The sequence below is a fragment of the Cetorhinus maximus genome, chromosome 16 (genome assembly GCF_964194155.1).
Source record: "Cetorhinus maximus chromosome 16, sCetMax3.hap1.1, whole genome shotgun sequence".
Lineage (NCBI taxonomy): Eukaryota > Metazoa > Chordata > Chondrichthyes > Lamniformes > Cetorhinidae > Cetorhinus > Cetorhinus maximus.
In genome coordinates, this window is record NC_135894.1 from 10237505 (window position 1) to 10260896 (window position 23392).

Sequence of the window (23392 nt, forward strand, 5' to 3'; positions counted from 1 at the left end):
GCCACTGGCATGGGGTGTCCACCCACACAGTTAGGGGAGATCTCAGGGCCAATCATCTGACAGATATAGTTGACTGTCTCCCTTGACAGTCGGAGCCTCCTTCGGCACTGCACCTCAGACATATTGAGGTAGCTGCTTCTCCACCTGTAAACCCTGGCAGCAGGATAGTGGCATTTTCTGCGGCCCCTTCCACCTTAGACAACCTCTAGGCACTGCGCCCCTTGTGCCTGCGCCTGGCCTCCCAAAGGTGGCTCCTCTGGAGGCTGATTGTCCACTCCTGGCCTCCTCCTTATTCTATCCCTCCCTTCCTCCTCAGAGGAGCTGTCTGCAGTGGAGATGTCAGAACCCATACCCAGGCTAAAGGGAGTCCTCCGGAAAGCTGCAGGCCCGATAAAGATTACTGACTGCAGACTGCTGAGCTGAAGGTTCAAAGTACAGAGAACACTTTCTGCAATAAATACTTCACAGACCAGATTGACAACCCCTCTGAGCCCTCTTATCCCGCTGGTGGATGAGTTTTATTAAAAAGTCTCTTACCCGCCTGCCTGTTGCGCCCGTGCGCTGAGCCGAAGATTGCATGGGTGCCTGAAAATCACCGTTGATTGCCAAGTTAGGGGCCTTAACTAGCCCGTTAATTAATGGTGGGCGCATGTCGCACTTCATTGCGCGCCCACCCATCTAAATATCACGATGGCGCTCGCCCAACATCACTGCGCGACATTTTACGCACCGACGTGTGGGACCCGCACCCCGCACATCACCCGGAAAATTCTGCACATCACCTGAGGCTTTTAACTCAAAGTTCTGAACTCCACACACAAATGACAATTTCGGGAAGAAAACACATTAAAGCTCACACAAACACTTCATTACACACAAACACACACATATATAAAGGTATGTATGTTTCCATTCTTAGAACATTTATCTTAACAACTTAAAACTTGCATACTCTAAACAAAATTTCAAGTCGCAGTGTAGGAGGAATAAAGGGATCTTCTGGGCTCCCACCCACAGGCACAATCAAAACAAACAACTGAAGCTCACAATGGTGTTCCCTCTGCCTGTCAGTGCCTATTAACCCCCTCCCCCCTCCCCCCCAGGGGTACCCCTCTCTCTCTTTCACTCTCCTGAACAAAAGTTTTCGTGACTTAGATCAATTTTTTTTTCACCTTTTGAGTTATTTGCCCAAAATTCAGTGCGTGACCTTTTGGGTCCCTACGCTAAATGTTTGTCTGCCATGGCTGATGTTATAGTGGTAATCCAACTACTATTATTGCTTAAAAACAAAAAGCTAAAAGCTACTGCGGATGCTGGAAATCCAAAACAAAAACAGAATTACCTGGAAAAACTCAGCAGGTCTGGCAGCATCGGTGGAGAAGAAAACAGTTGACGTTTCGAGTCCACATGACCCTTCGGCAGAACTGAAGTTTGGTTGGGGGAGAGGTGAAATATAAGCTGGTCTAAGGTGGGGGGCGGGGGGAGAGAAAAGTTGAGGGTGGGGTGGTTGTAGGGATAAGCAAGCAGTGATAGGAGCAGATAATCAAAAGATGTCACAGACAAAAGGATCAAAGAGATGTTGAAGGTGGTGATATTATCTAAGAAAAGTGCTAATTAAGAATGGATGGCAGGACACTCAAGGTCCAGCTCTAGTGGGGGTGGGGTGGAAAGACTAACAAAGTTTTAGTTTTAGATTTAAAAATAATGGAAATAGGTGGGAAAAGAAGAATCTATATAAATTATTGAAAAAAAAAAGGGGAGGGGGAAGAAACGGGGTGGGGATGGGGGGAGGGGGAGTTTAAGATCTAAATATTGAATATTGAATTCAACAACTTTAGATCTTAAACTCCCCCTCCCCCCATCCCCACCCCGTTTCTTCCCCCTCCCCTTTTTTTTCAATAATTTATATAGATTCGTCTTTTCCCACCTATTTCCATTATTTTTAAATCTAAAACTAAAACTTTGTTAGTCTTTCCACCCCACCCCCACTAGAGCTGTACCTTGAGTATCCTGCCTTCCATTCTTAATTAGCACTTTTCTTAGATAATATCACCACCTTCAACACCTCTTTGATACTTTTGTCTGTGACATCTTTTGATTATCTGCTCCTATCACTGCTTGCTTATCCCTACAACCACCCCACCCTCAACTTCTTTCTCCCCCCACCCCCCACCTTAGACCAGACTATTATTGCTTTCTTATTGGGAGACAGATCCCTCCCTATCTCTCACTAAACCGGACACTCGGGAAAGGTCGATATCATTTTAGCGCACCGATCTTCTTCCGTCGGCGTGTGGGCACAATCGGCGGGCCCGGGAGTGGCCGGAGAACGGACCGCCGCCCGCGATCAGCTCCCAACCGCAATTTCAAGCGTGAAGCATGCACTGAAATGCTCAGTGTTGCCGGGGTGGGGGCGGGAGGAGTGCGGACATTGACATAAGCGCAGGAGCGGGCGAGCACTGAATGAATAGCTGCCTCAGGGAGCTGAAGACTTTAAAACCAATAAAGTTTTAAAAATCCAGAAAATAATGCCCACGCATCACAATCAGTCACCTGAACATATACCTGATGAAAATTCTGCCCATACATTTTTATTTTTTATTCTTTAGTAATAGAAACGTCATTCCACCCTTGGATGAGGGTTCATCAAAAATGCAAAGTCTGCCTGGCAGATTTGCTCACCTACCAACTGTAAGGTTGGACGGACAACGAAAAATCAGAGACAATTGGAACTTTAACAACTTTAATTGTCTCCCTAATTGTCAGCGGGTGCGCTTTTGGCACTCACGCGCCTGCTGACCGAAATATTCCGTGAGTGCAGGATGAGGTCTGGACACTCGCCCGACTTCATCGTGCACGATTTCACATCTGATCATGTCGGGCACATGCCTGCATGCTGACCTAACAATTCTGCCCTAGGAAATAATCAATACCGTTTTACCACACCGCTTCTCTCACTCCTTTAGTTTACCCTGGACACAATTACAATAATCCCTTACTTCTTGTTTACCCAAGGGACCAAACCGTGCTCGTGGCGTCACACTAACTTTAGTTACTACACTCACAGACTCATATGCTGATTCAGATCCTCAGACTGACCCACTGACCTGCCGTTTCAAACACTGACCGCCCTGCCTAGTACAACCTCCAGCTATATACATAATGAGCAGGATTCTTCAGGGCACAGATATCTCGTTACCTCACTGGGAGGCTGGGGAATGCCTTGCTCCCAATGCCTCCCAGTCTGTGCTCTTATCACTTTAACATTTGTTTACCCATCCTGTGAAGGTCTTTAAATTTTATGACTTGAGATTGTTAGTTAGTTTCCACAGTACCATGCCGATCATGCCTATGTGTTGGCTATATTTCCCATCATGTTTAGAAAGAGCTCTCACAACTGCACGTACAGTTATTAATGCTAATAACCACATTTGTCTACTTTTAAAGCTGTTAATGCACATCGTTTTAATGTTGAATTATTTCATTGCCCCACTCCTTGAGGATTGAAGTCTCTGGGTGAAACATGGCAGACTTAAATTTTTGTCCTGCTGATGACTATTAATTATGATATTCACAAGCAGGACATTCCACTCAATTGTTTACAAACAAGTACATTCATCTACTTGGAACAATTACCTTTGAAATAGATTATGAGATAATTGTTTTGGAGCTGCCATCTCTGAATTAAGGAAAAAAACAAAATCTGTTTGTACAGAAACTGGAAAGACTGGCCAGATAGATCATTCTGTTAAGTAATTTTGTACTCTGGTTATAATAATGTCACTTGAGACTAGGGCCTTGTGCCACCTAGAGACAGGTGACCTTTTTAATATAAAAACAAAAAATACCTAGAAAAACTCAGCAGGTCTGGCAGCATCTGCGGAGAGGAACACAGTTAACATTTCGAGTCCATATGACTCTTCAACAGAACTAAGGAAAAATAGAAAAGAGGTGAAATATAAACTGGTGCACCTCTTTTCTATTTTTCCTTAGTTCTGTTGAAGAGTCATACGGACTCGAAATGTTAACTGTGTTCCTCTCCGCAGATGCTGTCATACCTGCTGAGTTTTTCCAGGTATTTTTGTTTTTGTTTTGGATTTCCAGCATCCGCAGTTTTTTGCTTTGACCTTTTTAATATAGGTGGTCTCTAAAGATGCTTTTACTGTATATCGCATTGTTATCCACTCTGTCTGACTGGCTTTCAGAGTGCATTAGAATGGAACATCACTGAGGTCTGTCTTCTGTTGGGACATACATCACAGGGCAACGGAACCTTGGAGGTAAGAATCATGTTAGATTAAAACAGAACATTGTGGGAATTTATACTCTTTAATACTGATCATTAGATAAAGCTACTTGGCATGGCTTTGAATTTTACCCTTAATGCATGCTGTTATACAGTCGCATCAAAATTACAGTGGCTCAGTTAAAATCCTGGAACTCCTTCCCCAACAGCAGTGTGGGTGTAGCTACACCACATGGACTGCAGTAAAAGAAGACAACTCACCACCATCATCTCAAGGGAAATTAGGGGTGGGCAATAAATACTGGCCTTGCCAGTGATGCTCACATCCTATGAATGAGTAAAAATAATGAATATTTATTCACAAATGTCAAACGTAAAACAGTTTCCTTCAAATCCTGAAACATTGGTGTGACCACTCATTATTTTTTCAACTAGGGAGTTGCATTTCTGCCATGGTTCCTGGCGAAGGAGAATGTTTAATCTTTATCTCAGTGACAGCACTCAAATTTCCATAGCCTACCAGGGGCCTGAATGTATTCTTTTTTCCCCCACTGCATTATTTTGACATTCATCTCACTCTTCTCACCTCTGAGACCATTTTCCAAAGGGAGAGGCAGACACTTAAACAGAAAAAGAGAAGCTAAATGGGAAGACTGAATATACTGTTGGAGAGAGAAGGGTCCTGAAATTCTGTGGGGATTCTCCTCTCCCACTGTAACCCTGACAAAAGATCAGTGGACCCCAACTCGCGATTCTTCCCCTTCCACTCCCTGTCCCCGCCGAAAAAAACAGCGGAGACTCAGTGAAAGACCCTCTGCAGAGTTTCAGGGCCAGGAGGTTTTTGAAGAGGCAGATAGAAGTAGAAAAACAAAGTTGTTTTGGTAGCTAATTTCAGAGTGCTGTCACACAGGCCTTCTGGCAAGACACGGGTGTCGCCTACCCTGACGTTGGCCATTTTTCCATCAGCTTCTGCCAAGGATTCCGGGGCTGCAGCATGGGCAGTTTCTGAACAGCCTGACAGGTTGACTAATCCTTTGTGGCAAGGCGTTTAATGCTGCAGCTGGAGGCACATTCTGCGAACAAGTACACAAGCCCTCTGGGAGAAGGAAAATCTGAGGCACCCTCTGTCAACCTTTGAATGCTGCATGCCAATACCATCAGTTGGCATTACCTGATTGCCCAGCATTCAATCAGGGCGAGCGACAAGACAGAAGGGGAAGCCTCATTGGAATCGGTTTCACATCTGCCCGCCTATACATGACTGCCCGCATTTTATGCCATGAAGGCTGCTCTTCAGAAGAAGGGCTGAGACTTGGGAATGAAACAGATCTCATTCTCGAGTGCCATCCATCCCATCTTTACTAGGAAACTGGAGGGGGAAGCTGCAAAGCCTTGGCCATAATTGAAAGATTGGCTTCCAATGGTTGGATTGCGGAGCAGGTAAGCAAATGGTAGAGGAGCTGGGACATCGAGCAGCTGGAGAACATTGCAAATATAGACCACAGAGAGATTTAAAAACAATGGCATGAGTGTTGAAGTTGGGTGATGAGTGCGTGGAACTTGGTGTGGGAAAGGGCCGGATTACAGTATTCTGCATCAAGCTGAAGGATGGGGGTGTGGGGAGGAGAGGAGAGGTTTGAGAAATACAAAGCTACCAACCATGTTTTTTTTCACCTCCTTCCTTTCTTGAAATCAGACTTACATAAAATGCATAAATACTCAAAGTTTAAGAGTTTGATCCTTCTGCATTTTTGTAACACTCTCGGGTTATGTATTTTTAACTGACTGCTCGCCTGGTGGCCTCTGGGCCACCCAGTCTTTGAAGGCCCAAAGCTGATGAGCTGTGACTGGATGCTCGTTTTGGGAAGACAGTTGACTGGCCGGATATGAATGAATGAATTGATGAGGCCCTGCCTTCAAAATGGGCCAAGCCTCCAACCTTAGCTTCTGTGTGTTCCACTATAACTTACTGCTCAGAAGCTAAACCATGTACCCCGCTACAGCTTTCACTACCCATGACTTTATAGGTTGATTTCAGGGGAAGCTAAATAAGCGTAAGAGGGAAAGGGATAGATGGTTACAATGGTAGCTTTAGATGAAGAAAGATGGGAGGAGGCTCGAGTGGAGCATAAACACCAGCGGGGACTGGTTGGGCTGAATGGCCTATTTCTGTGTTGTATATAATATGTAATCCTATAACTAATGCTTTCCCTGCACATTTCCAAGTCATTAGCTGTGAATAATTATGCAAATCGCTGTTCCCTGAAAATTGATTGCTATTGGTACAATACCTTTCAGGCAAGATTTGCGCCCATTCTTAAACATTTAGAACTGATTTACAGCAAGGCACAAAAAATGAGCAGCACCATGTATAATACTTGTGTCCATTTTTCATTTCATAAAGATTTGTAAGCAAGCATATAATTGAATGACCTATACAGTAATCTTTCACAGAAAAGCCTTTGGATGATGTAGTGTTCCAGAAAGAATAGGATTTTGAAAAGAAAGGTTTCTGGCTCTTTTCATATTCCCAACCATGTCTTTTAACCATGTAAGAACATTCATAACTTTTATTATCATTTTTACAGTAGAAGTCTTGAAATTATAAGTTAAGTTGCTTCATTTCTGCATCCAGGCATATTTTTCTTGATTTGGGTATTGAGTTAAGGTTATATGTATTAGAGAAAAGATATTATCACCACCAGACTCTTCAAACAAGTTTACAATGCCTGTTTTTCAATGCTCTACTGCTTGAATTTGGCTAGACAGTTTTTGAGTTTAATCTATGTCTTAGATTTCAGTTACAAGTATCAACATGTTCATTCAAATATTGGTATTGAGTGTACTGTGGCACTCATTGCATGAAACAGCACATTCAGTGTGCATTCTTTGCTTTTTCATTGCTATTACAATAATATTAAGGACAGCAGATGTAGGATTCAATGACAACTGCATAATGATAGCTTGTGTTGCACCTCCCTCCAGAAAGGCGCAGTCATACTATCAGCATGATAGTCACTACATGAAATTACTTTGTCAGCTCATATCTGTTTTCATTATTTTCAATTTCTAGAACCCAGCAAGATGCAAATGAGATTGAGATGAAATCTAAAAGCTGTGTAAACTTAAGTCATTCATTCAAGTGTTTGAACATTAGCTCATGCCATTCTCCAACTGATTCAAATTTAAGAATTTTAACCTGCTCCTCCTCCTGCAGTTTTCTCTACTTACAGTCGTTCTGCCAGTTCCAGTGATGCAAACAACTCTCCAGCACATAATGCAATTGGTGATTTGCATTTGTCAACCTAAACAGTGGGTGTTGTTGTGTTATATGGGTTGTAGGGGGAATCACAGCCACATAGGCAGAGTGAGATCAAATGTCCTCCACTTATGTCCTGGCTGAGATTAGTTCGTTTTTCATACACCAGGGATAGGACCTGAGACCTTCTGAGACTTTGTCCCTGAGTTACAAAATGTGCATTGTATGTATCCGCTGAACCAATGGACCACCTTAGCCGTAATGCTCCTTCTTCTTCCTCTGGGCACATTAAGGTGCCTCTCTGATCCCCTAAATAGATATGGAGAAATCATAGACCATATTTCAAACAAACCGACTCATTGTTTCCCATTCTTAAAGATCTTTAACCATCAGTCTTTTCTTCTCTTGGGAAAGGAGCCCCTGCCTATTCAGTCTTTCCTGGTAGGTATAACTTAATTCTGGCATCATTCCCGTAAATCTTTTTTTGCACTACATCCAGCGCCCCTGTAATATGGAGAACAAAAATGTTTACAGTGCTCCAAGTGTCTAACCAAGGTGCGGTTCAAGTTTAACATAACTTCTCTCTTTTTAATCCTATCCCTCCAGAAATAAACTCAATTGCCTTGTTTGCTGTTTTATGGCCTTATTAACCTGTGCTACTGTTGATTTGTATATTTGTACCCCAGATCCCTCTGTTCCTCAACCCATTTAGATACTTAGGGCTGAATTTTGCCGATTGAGTGGGCGGCACAACCTCAGCCGGAAAAGTGGATCACCGGCGGAAATACCCTCTCAATTTTACAGGCAGCAGCCAGTTAAGTGGCTGTCACTGGGACTGCCAACCTGTTTGCAGCTTCCGGCCCAATCAGAGATACAGCAGGTCAAAAGCCTCTGCAATGCCACCAGGAACTGTGGCCACTGCTTAGGCAGGCTGGAGAGCTGCTGAGTTCATCAGGTAAGAGAAGAAAAATGTAAAACATTTCAGAGGCCCATTACTGGAGGGAAAGCCTCTCCAGGGAAATCACGGGGGCTGCGGGGGTGGGTCGGGTGGGAGGAAGGGTGCTGCCTTCCCTGCATGTGGCCCCACTTTGATTAATAAAACAAACCCCCACCCATGAGTTGCCCCCACGGTGGGGGGGTTTGGTGGGGGGGGTGGGGTTGGGCGGGGGGGGGGGGGGGGGGTGGGGGGGTCAATCAGCTGTCAGCAAAATGCCAATGGTCTGGTAAAATGGTCCCCAATAGGGCCTTTGTCTATTCGATTTGGCTGCCCATTGTCTTGGAGTGGGCAGCCTGCCCATTCCCATTTCCACTGTCGGTAAAATTCCCCGAAGACAGGACATAGTTGGGGGGCTGATAGAACATGGGTACCTGTGATTTTACCGGTTCCCATCAAACCCCTTCTCAGCTCCTGCGGATGGGGGGAGGGTAAATTTCTGCCCTTATTTTCAAAGAAGTTTTTGGCTTTCTTTCTCTTCTTAACAAAATGTACACTTGTCTATTTTGAAGTTAGCTTACCTATTACTTGTCCATTCTGCAATGGTATTAATGCCTTCCTGTATTTGTTGCTGTCCTTCTCTGTATAAACTGCACCCTCAATTTTATCCCTTGCAAATCTGAAATTGTATTTTCGATTCCTGGGTCTAAATTGTTTATATAAAGGGTGAACAACAGTGGTCCGAGCAACAATCCTTCTGGAACACCACTTCCCACCATTTACCAGTCTGATTAACGGACTTTAATAATATTTAAACAATGGTGATGCAATCCTTCCCACACTTTCACCATCAATCACATCATTGAAACAAATCTATTGGGAGGAATTTTAATGCACCCCCACCCCAACGATTTGGCAATGTCAGGAGGGGATGGGTTAAATGAGAAACACAACTCCAACTTGCTGCAAATGGGTCTACCCTCAGTTCGACTGCAACATATCTGGGATCAACCAAGCAACCCACTATTGCCAGGACAGGAAAATTGCAGCTATGAGGAAAGATCGGATAGGCTGGGGTTGTTCTCCTTGGAACAGAGGAGGCCGAGGGGAGATTTGATTGAAATGTACAGAACTGTGAGGGGCCTGGGTAGGGTGGATGGGAAGGGCCTATTAACTTTAGCAGGGAGGTCAGTGACTAGGGGGCATAGATTTAAGGTAATTGATAGAAGGATTAGAGGGAAGATAAGGAAAATAAATTTTCAACCAGAGGTTGGTCGGGGTTTGGAACTCACTACCTGAAAGGGTGGTAGAGGCAGAAAACCTCATCTAATTTAAAAGGTGTCTGGATGAGTACCTGAATTACCCTTCAGGGCTACGGACCAAATGCTGGAAAGTTGGATTAGGTTGGGCGGCTTGTTTCTTCAGCACGCGCTGACATGATGGGCTGAGTGGCCCCTTTCTGTCCCGGAAACTTTCTATGATTCTATGAAGAAACAGGTCAGTAATTATAATATTTAAGTGAGGCTCCTCCATGCCTAAGAGTTTATCCGTGATTTGGAACTAAAGCTTCCAATGCAACAATGAGGAGATTAACAGGGGGCCTAGTTTGCTTGAGGCACTGTCCATAGTAACAGGGTGTACAGAGAGTGGATCAGCTCCCTAGACCTTTTGAAACACCAGTGACTCCGGAGGCTGAGATTGATGTGTCGAGTGGCCACAGAAAACTACAGCTTCCTAGAAGAAGAGCTGCTCCTCCCTTGACCTGGTGACCTTGCAGTACCAGTAATTATGAAAGTTACCTTCACCCTCAAGTTCTTTGACTCTGGTTCATTCCAAAAGCTACTGAAGGCCTATCCAGGCTCTCCCAGTCAACTGTGCATATCTGCATAAGGCAGGAGACTGATGGATTGTTTTCCAGGAATTATGTGTACTTATCCTCTGATGGCAATAGCTAAGATCAACAGGCGCTGATCTTTGTAGTTCTGGCTGGCATCCCAAGGTGCAGGATGCCATTGATTGTACAGGCATGGCAATCTAAACACCACCAGATCAACCAGGAGTATTTATCAACTGAGAGGGATTTCATTCCATCAACGTTCAGCTGTGTGCAACTACAAGAAAAGATCCATCTAATACAAGGATTAGGAACAGGAATAGGCTATTCAGCCCCTCAAGCCTGCTCTGCCATTCATTATGATCATGGCTGATCCAATTGTGGCCTCAACTCCACATTCCCACCTACCCCCAATAACTTTTGACATCCTTGTTAATCAGAACTTATCTATGTCTGCCTTAAAAATATTCATTGACCCTACCGTTCTCCAGGAAAGAGAGTAAGAGTGTTCCAAAGACTCATGGGCCTCTAAGAGGAAAAAGATTCTTCTCATCTCCATCTTAAATGGGAGACCCCTTACTTTTAAGCAGTATGCTCTACTTCTGGCCTCTCCCATAAGGGGAAACATCTTTTTAGCATCCACCCTATCAAGTCCCTTCATGTTTCAATAAGATCACCTCTCAATCTTCTAAACTCCAATGGATACAGGCCCAGCTTGAACCTTTTCCAGTAAGATAACCCCCCCACCCCAGTTATCAGTCGAGTGAACCCTCTCTGAACTTCTAACGCATTTATATCCTTTCTCAAATAAGGAAGCCAAAACTGTACACAGTACTCTAGATGTGGTCTCACCAACATCCTGTACAACTGTGGCAAACATCCCTATTTTTATATTCCATTCCCCTTGCAATAAACTATAACATTCCGTTTGCCTTACTTGCTTTAGCTGCATACTAACTTTTTGTGATTCATGGACCAAGACACCCAGATCTCTCTGTACCTCAGAATTCTGAAATCTCTTTCCATTTAAATAATATGCCGCTTTTCTATTCTTCCTGCCAAAGTGGACACGCTCACTCTTCGGAGCTGCCATGATGCTTTCGTATGGATCAGTCCAAAAACTCTGAACAGGAACAAACCTTCAGGCATGTCTGCTGGACACTATAGGATACCCCTTCAAACCCGGCTGATGACACTATGAAGAACCCCATTAATGAACTTCACTCGCATTGCAACGTCAACCAGATGTGTCATTGTGCAATCCATTGGCTTGTTCAAGGTACGCTTCAGGTGCCTGGATAGGTCTGTTGCTGCCAAAGGAAATAGTCATAGCCCAGGGGTTATTTGAAATCCTCAGATAATTTCCATTTTGAAGTTTTCATAATCAGGTTTATCATCTCAGCAGGTCATGCCTGGCTTAGCTAGCGCTGCCCATATAAATATTGGTGGAATCAATGATGTGGACACAATTAAAGCCAAAACAGAAGCAGAACTTCTTCACAAAGATTGGTAGAAGTATGGAACTCTCTTACAAAAAGCACGAGAAGCTAGATCTATTAATAATTTTAAATCTGAGATCGATAGATTTTTGCTGAGGCTATGGAGACAAGCTGAGATAATGGTGTTAGGATACAGATCAGCCATCATCTCATCGACTGGAGGAACAGATTTGAGGGGCTGAAAGACTCTTTCCTGTACTTAAGTTCCTAAGCAAGCATTTCAATAACGGTAGTAAATGCAGACCGAAACAGGGAAGGGGGAGAAACAATGGAGACTCCAATATTGAGAAGGAGTAAATGATTTGAGTGGATAATGTTGCTTAACTTAATCTGTGATTATAGAACTGCAGGACATTCATACAAAAGCAACAAATCACAAGCTTTTCAAACCAATCTCTTCTGATGGGATGGCCAAGGCATATTGTTGGAACAGAGTACAAGGGTTTTTACTCTGTGTTTGGTTGTACCTTGGGAGCACTTTGATGCTGACATTGGGGGTTGAATTTTCACTTCAGGGATGGGATACAGGAGTCAGATTTGTTTCTGGGTCCTGAACTCACACAAGAGGGGAAACAGTCACGGGCCTGGGATTTTGACCGAGGGAACCCACTTAATTGGCATGGAGACAGATTCCTGTCCATTTAAAGGCAGCAGGCAGGCTGGAGAAACTGGAAGGCCAATCAGAGGCTTTACAGCTCGAGGGGAGCAGCAGGCTGCAGTAAAGGGTAAGCCACTGAGAGGGTGATTAACACGAACGTTGTGAAAAATTAAAATAAAAAACAGAAAAAGTAGCCAGGCCACCATTGTGGAGGTGTGAGGGTGGGGGTGGAGGGTGGGAATTCCGCTACAGTTCGGCCTTTGACTGCACCCACATCCAGGCAGGCAGGAAGGGCCTGAGGCCTGCCTAGAGCACTGGCACCTTCTGGCCTGCTGCTGAGTGCCCTACTTTGGTATTAATGCCCTGAACTACCCCCGCCTCATTGAGAAATGGAAGACAGGCTGGAAAATGCCAGTTGGTCCCCTTTAACTGCTCTTAACAAGGATCTTAATGAGCCTAACTGGCTACCCGAATTGTGGGAGTGGGTAGCCCTGCCGGGCCCTAAATCCGCCTCCCCTAAAATTGCCGGTGCTGGGAACAGGGTCTGGTAACCAGCAAGCCAGCCGGTGCTGGTATTTTTGAGCCCCATCTGCCTCCATTCCCGACCTCAGCAGGACCTGAAATTTCTGCCTGGGTGTCTAAATAGTGAGGATTAGTTCAGTTTCCCATCATTGTGCTTCCATCTATCACCTTGGCAAATCAATTATGATCAGTGGCGGCAATGTTTTACTAATGGGTTGTAACATGTATCAAATTACAGTTAAGGTGTCACATTAAACATGTCTGTAGCTGAAAGGAAATTCGTGTCACATTTGAGGCTAGGTCAATTAAAAATATCTAAACTGACAGTGGTAGCTTTTTTTTTGAGGTATTAAGGGATGTAGAGGCAAGGCAGGTGACTGGAGCTAGGATTCAGGTCAGCCTTCAATCTCATTGAATCTGGAACAGAATCAAGGGGCTGTTCCATGTTCAAAAGAGCCTACCGACTCCCACAGCCACCTCGACTACAGCTCCGCACACCCTGCCTCCTGTAAGGACGCCATCCCATTCTCTCAGTCCCTTTGCCTCCGTCACATCTATTCTGATGATGCCACTTTCCACAACAGTTCCTCTGACATGTCTTCTTTCTTCCTTAACCGAGGTTTCCCACCCACGGTGGTTGACAGGGCCCTCAACCGTGTCCGGCCCACCTCCCACATATCTTCCCTCACACCTTCCCCTCCCTCCCAAAACCATGATAGGGTCCCCCTTGTCCTCACTTATCACCCCACCAGCCTCCGCATTCAAAGGATCATCCTCCGCCATTTCCGCCAACTCCAGCATGATGCCACCACCATACACAACTTCCCTTCACCCCCCCGGCAGCATTCCGCAGGGATCATTCCCTCCGGGACACCCTGGTCCACTCCTCCATCACCCCCTACACCTCAACCCCCTCCCACGGCACCTTCCCATGCAACTGCAGAAGGTGCAACACCTGCCCCTTTACTTCCCCCCTCCTCGCCTTCCAAGAGCCCAAACACTCCTTTCAAGTGAAGCAGCATTTCACTTGCACTTTCATCAACTTAGTCTACTGCATTCGTTGCTCCCAATGTGGTTTCCTCTACATTGGAGAAACCAAACGCAGACTGGGTGACCGCTTTGCGGAAAACCTTTGGTCTGTCCACAAGCATGACCTAGACCTCCCTGTCACTTGCCATTTTAACACTCCACCCTGCTCTCATGCCCACATGTCCGTCCTTGGCCTGCTGCATTGTTCCAGTGAAGCTCAACGCAAACTGGAGGAACAGCACCTCATCTTCCGACTAGGAACTTCACAGCCTTCCGGACTGAATATTGAGTTCAACAATTTCAGATCATGAACTCTCTCCTCCATCCCCACCCCCTTTCCGATCCCCCTTTTTCCAATAATTTATAACTTTTTTACAAATATATTTTTCTTTTCCCTCCGATTTTTAAATTTATTTCGATCCATTGTTTTATCTCCACCTTTTAGCCCATTTCGATCCCTTCCCCCCCACCCCACCCCCACGAGGGCCATCTGCCACTAGCTTGTCCTGCTTTCTACCCTTAATGTCCCCATTAGCACATCCTTTAGATAATATCACCACCGTCAACACCCCTTTGTCCTTTTGTCTATGACATCTTTGGCAGTCTCTTATTTGCCTCCACATATCACTGGCCCCCTATCGAGCTCTACCTGTCCCACCCCCCTTCTACCAGCTTATATTTCATCTCATTTCTATATGTCTTAGTTCTGATGAAGGGTCATACGGACTCGAAACGTTAACTGTGTTCCTCTCCGCAGATGCTGCCAGACCTGCTGAGTTTTTCCAGGTATTTGTGTTTTTGAGCGATATCCTTTATTTCTTTCACAAGTTAAGTGTCTAATGATGACAAAATGTAACTGCTGACTGATCTTAAGATTGTTAACAAATAGGTAACCTAACACTCATTGACAAATTTATTGCAGTCAGCCCCATGGTGAGCTCTCGGGTTACAAAAGGCTGTCTGTGCTTCTTTCTTTTTATGGTATCTGGCAAATTCACACCTTTTTGGTGTATTACTGCCAAGTACTGTATTGGAGGAAGAAGTGCAATGCAAAATAAAAAACTAAATTCTATGCGCTAATCCTGTGAAATATAAAAAACGCATGACTTGATAAATATCCCAATACCCAAATCTAACTGCTAAAATACCAGCCACTGTATCCCGCTTTGTACCTTTCTGTTGTAAATTAGACTGCATAGTTCCCCTTTCGCCTGCAAATTTAATGCAGTGTAATAAGACATGCTCCACCTATTGTAGAAATCCTTCCTCAATCTCCTGACACAAACCATCAACATGTTTCCCTATTAAATGCAGAGACGTATTTAACCAATAGCGACCAATCATAATCCTGCTCATAGTCACCTCTGCCCCTCTACATTTCCCAGTGAATTTACTAGTTAATGTCACATTGTTTTGAATCTGATATAAATGTCTTCCTTTCTCATCCATATCCCACTTTTGTTGCCATAATGCATATAGTTTACCCTTAATAATAGATTTAATTTCTGTCTTCCCTAATGAAATCTCAATATCTGGAATCAAGGGATTTATAGAATTTTTAGCCAACGAATCTGTTGCCTCATTCCCTACCACACCTTTATATGCTGGGCATCGATAAAAAAAACACCACAATATCCAGCTGTTGCATGTTATACAATAAACAAAAAATTTCAAAAATAAAATCCTGTCCGGATTCAGGAAAACAAGATTGGATAGATGACGAATCTGAACCAATGGCAACTCTCAATGTCTTTACCTCCGCTACCCACTCTAAAGCCAACATTAATTGCCATCAACTCAGTTGAAAATACTGATAAATTGTCAGGTAACCTTTTCGCAATCTTAACATTAAATTCAGGAATAAAACCTGCTGAACCTGACCTTCCCATCCCAGGATCCTTAGAATCATCAGTATAACATTAAATATAAGCAAACCAATTTTTATCTATATATTCTTTTCAAAACTAGACAAATTAAAACTATACTATTTCATTTAAATTTGTCCAGTTTTGAAAAATCATATTGAAAGTATCTGGGTGGAACTACTGACCAGCACACATGTATGCTTATATTAAAAACTTGCAGACCCAACTCTAGCTGTCTGTCCTCACACGTGATGAGGACTATATACTTGTCACTATGTCATTTGTCAATTACATTGGCCCAGTAGGAAGAGGGTGGGGACACCTGGCAACAGCCAAGAAACCTGCAAATACTGGAAGGTGGACGTAATACCAAACCTTTGCCCTGTTTCACACCCAGCAGCTGGACGGGGAAACCTGCAATGGGCACAAGCAGCATGGGATTGTTGGGAATGGTCTCTATCAATGGAAAAGATTGGATGTCCATGAGGGGTGGGGAAGTGTCAGAGCGTGGCAGTGAAGATGAAGGGACAGAGGGAGAGAGATTGTGGGAATATAGAGATAATGGGAGATAAATATTCGACAGAGGTCAGGGGAGTGATCAGTGCAGCTTAACTTGAGAGGCCAGGGTTGGGTTGGGTTGGAGGGGGCACACTCCTGCTCCTGCACCTCCTGGCCCATAAGCACTGCTGGAAAAGCACTTGAATGCAGGACCAGACAACTCCCGCCTCCTTTCAGCTGCAGGGTGTCCCAAGCCCTGGTAAACAGGCCCACACTCGTTAAATTTAAATAGCTGTCATGCTGTGAGGAATGGAGCCTCACTGACATATTAAAATCACTGCCCCGCCTCTCCAGAACGGGTTGCTTGACCCACCTCAAACACATTGTGGTTAAACTGGATATAGATGCGTTTGCGGTGAGCTGGGGTTGGGTTCCCCATTTTTAACCACGCTGCCAACATTAAGGAAGGGAGGAATTAAATTTCCCTGGATGATATCATACAGTTTCATTTTCGAATTGTTTTGTTTACTTGTACTTATTTTAAGAGAAACACTTCTATCCCCATTCTTTGCTTATTTACTCCTTTATTTCTAAGCATTGATTACAATTTACAAGTAAATGATTTCAGTAAAATAATCTCTGCACCACAGAGTGGTGGGTTTGCTTTTTTTGAGTTTAATTAAATTCCTTTTGAAATAAAATAAACTTGTTTATTCGCCTTACTGAGAATCTTAGGTCAAAGCACGAGGCCTTATAGTGCAGGATGTCACTGAATAATCAATAATATATGCCTGTATTTATTAAAATACACAGTTCTTCCTCCAGGACAGTGAAAAACTAAGGATCATGAGACTCGTCTTTCAATAAAGACATGCCAAATAACATCAGAAAATAATCTTAAGTCTCTCGTTTCATAAATGTTTTGTGAGAACAAAGATCTTTCAGGTCCAAAAATATACAACTGAAACTGTATTTGGTTTGCCACGTGTAGTATATCATGGGACAACAAAGGCAAACTGGACACACGTCTTGCGCTATGAAAAAGACCATTAAGTATGACCTTGTCACTTGTACTTTCGAGATCTTCTCATAAGCATTCTACTCTTTGTTCTTGTACTTAATGGTCTTTTTGGTCTCAATAACATTCCCCACAAAATACCATTCATTTATGTGGAAATGACCTTTTTTGTCCCTTTTTGTTAATACAAAATGAATTGAGCAGCGTTTTATTGAGAAAACATCTAAAATAACAGAAGTGTTGAAAACGCGCTGCTTGGATGATTCTCAGTTTAAGGAACCGATAGGAATGTCCCTTTGGAAGGAGATACTTTAGATGTAATAAATAAGTATTTAAATTACTTTTGATACTTGCATTTTATTTTCTTCAGAACTCTCTCAACTGCATCAGAAGACATGGGAACTGAGCCAAATCTAGCGCAGAACTTTCTCAAGGACAATTAGAGATGGTTAATAAATTATGGCCTTGCCAGTGACGCCCACATCCCATGAATGAATTTTTTAAAAAACAGGGTAACTTAACTAGAGTCTGGTGAACCAGCACATACTTGCTGAATTTGTGTGAAGAACTAATTAACAACACACAGTACTGCAAAGGCCAGAAGGTGTAGCATGTATATTAGTTGTGCTTCAAGTATTAGCTTTCTTGCCTCTTAGTCAGAAGGTTGTGGGTTACTCTGGAAATGTGAGCACAAAACCTAAGCAGGCACTTCATTGCAGCACTGAGGGAATGCTGCACTTTTAGAAATACCAGCTTCCAGATGAGATATTAAAAGGAGATCCATCTGCCTTTTCAGGTGGATGCAAAAGATCCCTTGACGCTATTCAAAAAACAAGGGAATTCAGTCTGGTGTCCTGGCCAATACTCATCGCTCGACCAACATAATTAAAGCAAATTATCTGATCAATATTTCATTGCTGTTCATGGGATCTTACTGTGCACATATTGGTTGCCAGGCGTCCTACATTATAACAGTGACTACCATTCAAAAGTACTTTGAAACATATGAGGTTGTGAAATTGATTATTTGAATTCTTTCTTTTACTGGTGACATAGCCTAGCATCATATCAAATTATGTCTTTGATTCTTGCCATTTCACCCACTGTGTAGTGAACATTTCAGTGGGTTGTAGCCTTTAATTGGCATCAGGGGCTGATCACAACACTGTTGCACTACATGTTGGGTGCTTTACATTTCCCCTAATAGTGCTGCTCTCTTAAGTAAGTCCATAGGTAAATAAAAATGATTAACCTATCAGGTTCATGTTTTAAATGTCATTCCCCACCCCAATCTTCTCCATTCCTTTCCTGAAGCCAAACCCTTGCAGTGATAATGTTCCATTGTAACCAATCGCTATCCAGTACTTCAGGTGGCCATTCTTGATGCAGGAGTCATTAGACAATCATCAGAGTGACTGATTTTTGTTTTTTTATTCACTGGCCTAGGGGGACTGCAGTTAATTGTAGCACTCCCACTGCTACTTCTGTCTGAGATGAACAACTCAGCACAAACTGGAGACTGAATGCGGGACTGCCCCTGGTGTGTATGATTCAAAATGATATAAACATGGTTATGTTGCAATTTTATTTGAAAGGTTTATATTTAAACTGTTCAGACATGGGTTTCACAGGTAAATTGTTATTTTGGAACTATCCAGGCAGGAATGCAACAAAACGGTCAAGTCTTATAGACTTTACTGTTCTGCTGTTTCCTGCTCATCTTCAAAAGACTTGCATTTTCACATTATAAAGTTCAGAATGGTTTCCAATATTTTGAACACCATTGGGAGCAAATATCATGAAGAATAATTTATCAATGCAATGTTAATTCAATCATTCAATTTGTAAAAAGATTGCACCGGTAATGTTTCTAGCCTTCTGAGATACATAATGGGAGAAGTGATTTGATATGTATTTTGTGTATTTCCTTTGGAATCGCCGACAATAGAAAGAGCTATTCAGCAAGAATATAACATAAATCGAACTACAAATTATTTGGAGCATAAACTGACTGGGGTAGAAATTTGGCTTGGGTGGCATCACATTGGTCACTTGATTTATGCTCCATCCAAAGTCCTATTGGCTCCTATAGCTCAAGACGAATCTCTACCCCACAATGTAACAAGTCCCAGTGGGGTTAAGAGAAGGGCAGAAAGAGAGAGAAGTGATTAACTTAAGCTAACAAAATAAAACCATCACCATGTTTAGGCCAGGTTTAGGATAGAGAACAACTTGGTTTGAAAACTCTCACTGACTGCCCCCGCAAGTGTGCATATTGGAGCATCAGACGCTATACTGTCTACTGCATTGAGAACTTTACATATGGTTGCGATGTTTTCATGGTGTACCCATTCAAACTGAGATTAACATGATCACTTTTGTTATACTGGACAGAACAGGGTGGATATTATGGGCCACCTGCAGGTGATAAAGCAGGGCAGGTGGACCCCTAAAATATGGGCCATCCTGGCCCCGGTGAGATCCCAGATTTAACAAAGTTTTGGGGCATCCTCCTGAGCTGCTTGCTGGCTACCATCCTCGGTGGCATTCAGTGGTATTGCACAGCTGCTGACCTCTGATTGGCCAGCAGCTCTATGAGGCGAGACCTCCTTCTGGAGAAGGCTGGGCGTCTTGGATTCATAATAATTAAAAGCTCCTCAGCCGAACAATTAAAGTAGGGCGAGCCAGCCAAGTGGCAGTGGGCTCACTCCCGACGGGTACAGGGAGCCTGCGCTCAGTGTATACTCCAGCTCAATGTTGCAATGCCAGTTGTCATTGTACACACCTCTCAGTACAAATGAGCTAAACTGACAAAACTGGAGTATACTTTAAAATCTCCGCTCACTGACAGTGTGGGAGCTTGCAAAATATGTACCATTATGACAACAACCCTTTTAAATTAACATTTTCATTTAAAACAAATAATCGGTGTTTATTTCTTTATACCGGTAAAATATAAAAAAACTAAAAAGATTTGCTACATTCTCATGTCCTGGCCTGATTGCAACTACATGTACATAGATACTATATGCATTTCCCATCATCTTATTTCTAATTGTTATATAATGAACAGCAGTAATAGATGAACCCCATAAGTATATTTATTGACACATCTATGCTGTTTGATTGAGACATATTTAGTCATTAGAAGCTCTCATAATATTGCTTATGGCAAATCAGAGCATATGCAAACTTTTCATGGCTGAAGTGCAACAGCAATTAAGTGTGATGTTTACCAGAAGTGCACATTAAAAGATTATTAAAGTGTTTAAATGTAATGGCAGTATGTTGTATGCACAAAAAGAATGTGAGTGAAATACAAGCAAAGAGACAGCTGCAGGAAGTCCACAGCTAATTCTAGAGGAGTTGACTTAATTTAAGTCCATGCTATGATTTGACGCTCTAACAAAATATAAAATGGAGTGGATAGTTAAATTAGAGACCAGGTGCTAGTCTTGCACTGATTTTCCCAGCACAAGAGGAAACCTGAATATTCAACTCTCCATCAACCTGGAGAAGAAAATAAAGCCGAAGATTAATAACCGATTAGAACAATAATTTGCCACCTTTGCATATTGAATTTCATAAATTGTTGGATTACAAATACAAGTTGTTATTGTTGTACAAATATTGCAGATAAAATACAAAAGGGAAAACCTCCAAATCAATATTAATAAAATACTGGGGTGAATTTTCCCCCCGTTCGGGGGGTTGTGCGGGGGTGGGCAGGAACGAGCGCAAACCCGATCGGCTGGGCGCCGCCATTTTACATGGGCGGGCCAATTAAGACCCGCCCAGCGTCACGCTGTGTGCTCCCTGTGCAGGCGGGGGGATTCCCTGAGTCGGGGCCTGCACTCTTTAGGAGTGCAGAAATCTCCCTGAAGCATGGAGGTGCCTCAGGGAGATTAGTTTAAGTTGTGAAAAATGTAATGAAAGTAAAAAAAAAATGTTAAGGGCATGTCCCTTCATGTGGGACTGTCACATGAGCTGGGATATGTCCATTCATTTTTTCAAAATTTTTTATTTAATTAATGAACCCTCCATGAAACCTCATCCCGCCCGTGGATGAGGTTTCATGAAAAATGCGAAGGCCGCCCGGGCCCTTCGCCTGACCCCCCGCCAACCTTGAAGTTTGGACGGGCAGCATTCTTAACAACTTTAATTACTTTGTTAATGGCCTTATTAGGCCTTTGACAGTTCGGCGGGCGTGCAGCTGACGTGGCTGTGCACTTGCTGAACTGACACTCTGAATGACGCGCGCTGACATTGGGACACCCGCCCAAGGTCACCGAGTGCCATTTTACGCGTCGGCGAGCAGGCCCCACCCCGCTCGGCAATGGGAAAATTCTTCCCACTAAGTTTCATAGTCTGATCCAAAACAATTGGAATCTGCTCATTGAAAACCCTCTTACTCAAATCCAAATCCATCCTATCAGCAGTGCAGGAACTGCCTTCTTTCCATCTCCTATCAGATTCTCCACATCATTTCCTTACCATATAAGTCAAATGATCCTTCCTAATATTGTTTGTCAGATGGAAGAATAACCAACATTATATTAACACCTCTCTAGTAGGCAATCACATGATGCACTGCAGGAAGATGGATGCAGATTGTGAGAACTTCTGACAGTCTTTCATAAAGTTAACCATTTGAACTGACAAAACATGATTTTGGAATATTGCTTTTTGTCAATGTTTGTTGATGTTTAAGGGAAAATTACACAAAAGCTGGCGAAGCAAATCAGAGCAAGCTGCTGGTGGCCATGTATCATGCATTAACAGCCTTTGTTCTAACCTGAACTGTTGTAATGCTATCAAATCCTGCATAACTGAGGCAGCAGACGAGGCAGAGGAAAAAATTGGGATTTTCATCTAGAAACTAAAAGAAGTGCAGAGCTGAAGAAGAGGTAGTGCGCACATAGAATATTCTCTATAAACTGCGTTGAAACATTTTGCAAAACTGGAAGTGAGAACAGCAATTAGATCTGGAAAACAGTCACTCAGAAGTAATACTTGTTTGACTGGCTTAACAAATTTCATGGAGGGAATTCATGTGTTTTCTTACTGTACACGATCAATGTGATTTTGCATATGAGGTGTGTGTATTTTTTGCCCTCAGAGTGGTTGTCACAACTTAAATAATCCCAGTAGCAAGCCATTTTGTGAGTTTAAAAAGGAAAGTTATTTATTATCCCACACTTGCTCCAGAGGTTTAAAGATGTGAAGTTTCCCTAACTCAACTCATTTACACTATCACTCACACAAAGATTAAATACAGATGAAGAAAAAAACAATCACAATGTATAATTGTCTCAGTCTCTCTTTTGTGGCAGGTCTGTACTTTCTTAGATAAGTTGATGCTTTTAGTTGAAGTAAAGGTGTTGTAGGCAGAAGTTTCTCAGCAAGCTGCAAAGCTCCTTGTAGTTGAATTTCCAGGTGGTTGGTTCTCAGGTGAACTTGAGAGTCCTTCTACAGCTTTCAATGTATTGCTGTTTATTAGCTTGGCTGCAAAGTTGACTGCAGCTGTTCAATAGCTTTCTGGTGGTCACTGTCTCTGCAGAACTGATCCTAGCTGTTTTAAAAGCAGGCAACAAACATGGCCGACTTACCCATGTGACCTGTGTTTGTGTGACACTTTGAACTTTACTCAGTCTGGGTTCGAATAAGGGACCATCATAATACAATAGGAGGTCGATGGGAGCCCCTTCACATTTGTGTAACACACCTTGAGTTTCAATGTGTCTTTTGTCCATGGTGAACCAGAACGATGAGTGGGCTGGAATGGTGTAGTCCTTCTGTTGACATTCAATCCTTATACAAAGGGATGTGTGAATTTGCCAGATGGCTGTCAATGTCCATATTTAATTAGATATTTGCTTGAGTCTCAGGACTGTCTGGAGCTGATACTGCCAAAAGTCACATGGTTTGCAGCACCTGTTTTAACAGTTTGTTTTTGTTCAAAATTTTAAAGATTGACAATTTGAGTGAGATTGGTAAATCTGTTCCTGTGCCCACTTCATGATTCTGGGACAGCACTCCTGGTATTGACCTCCACCATTATTACTACCCACTGCAATGTGAGAATATGTC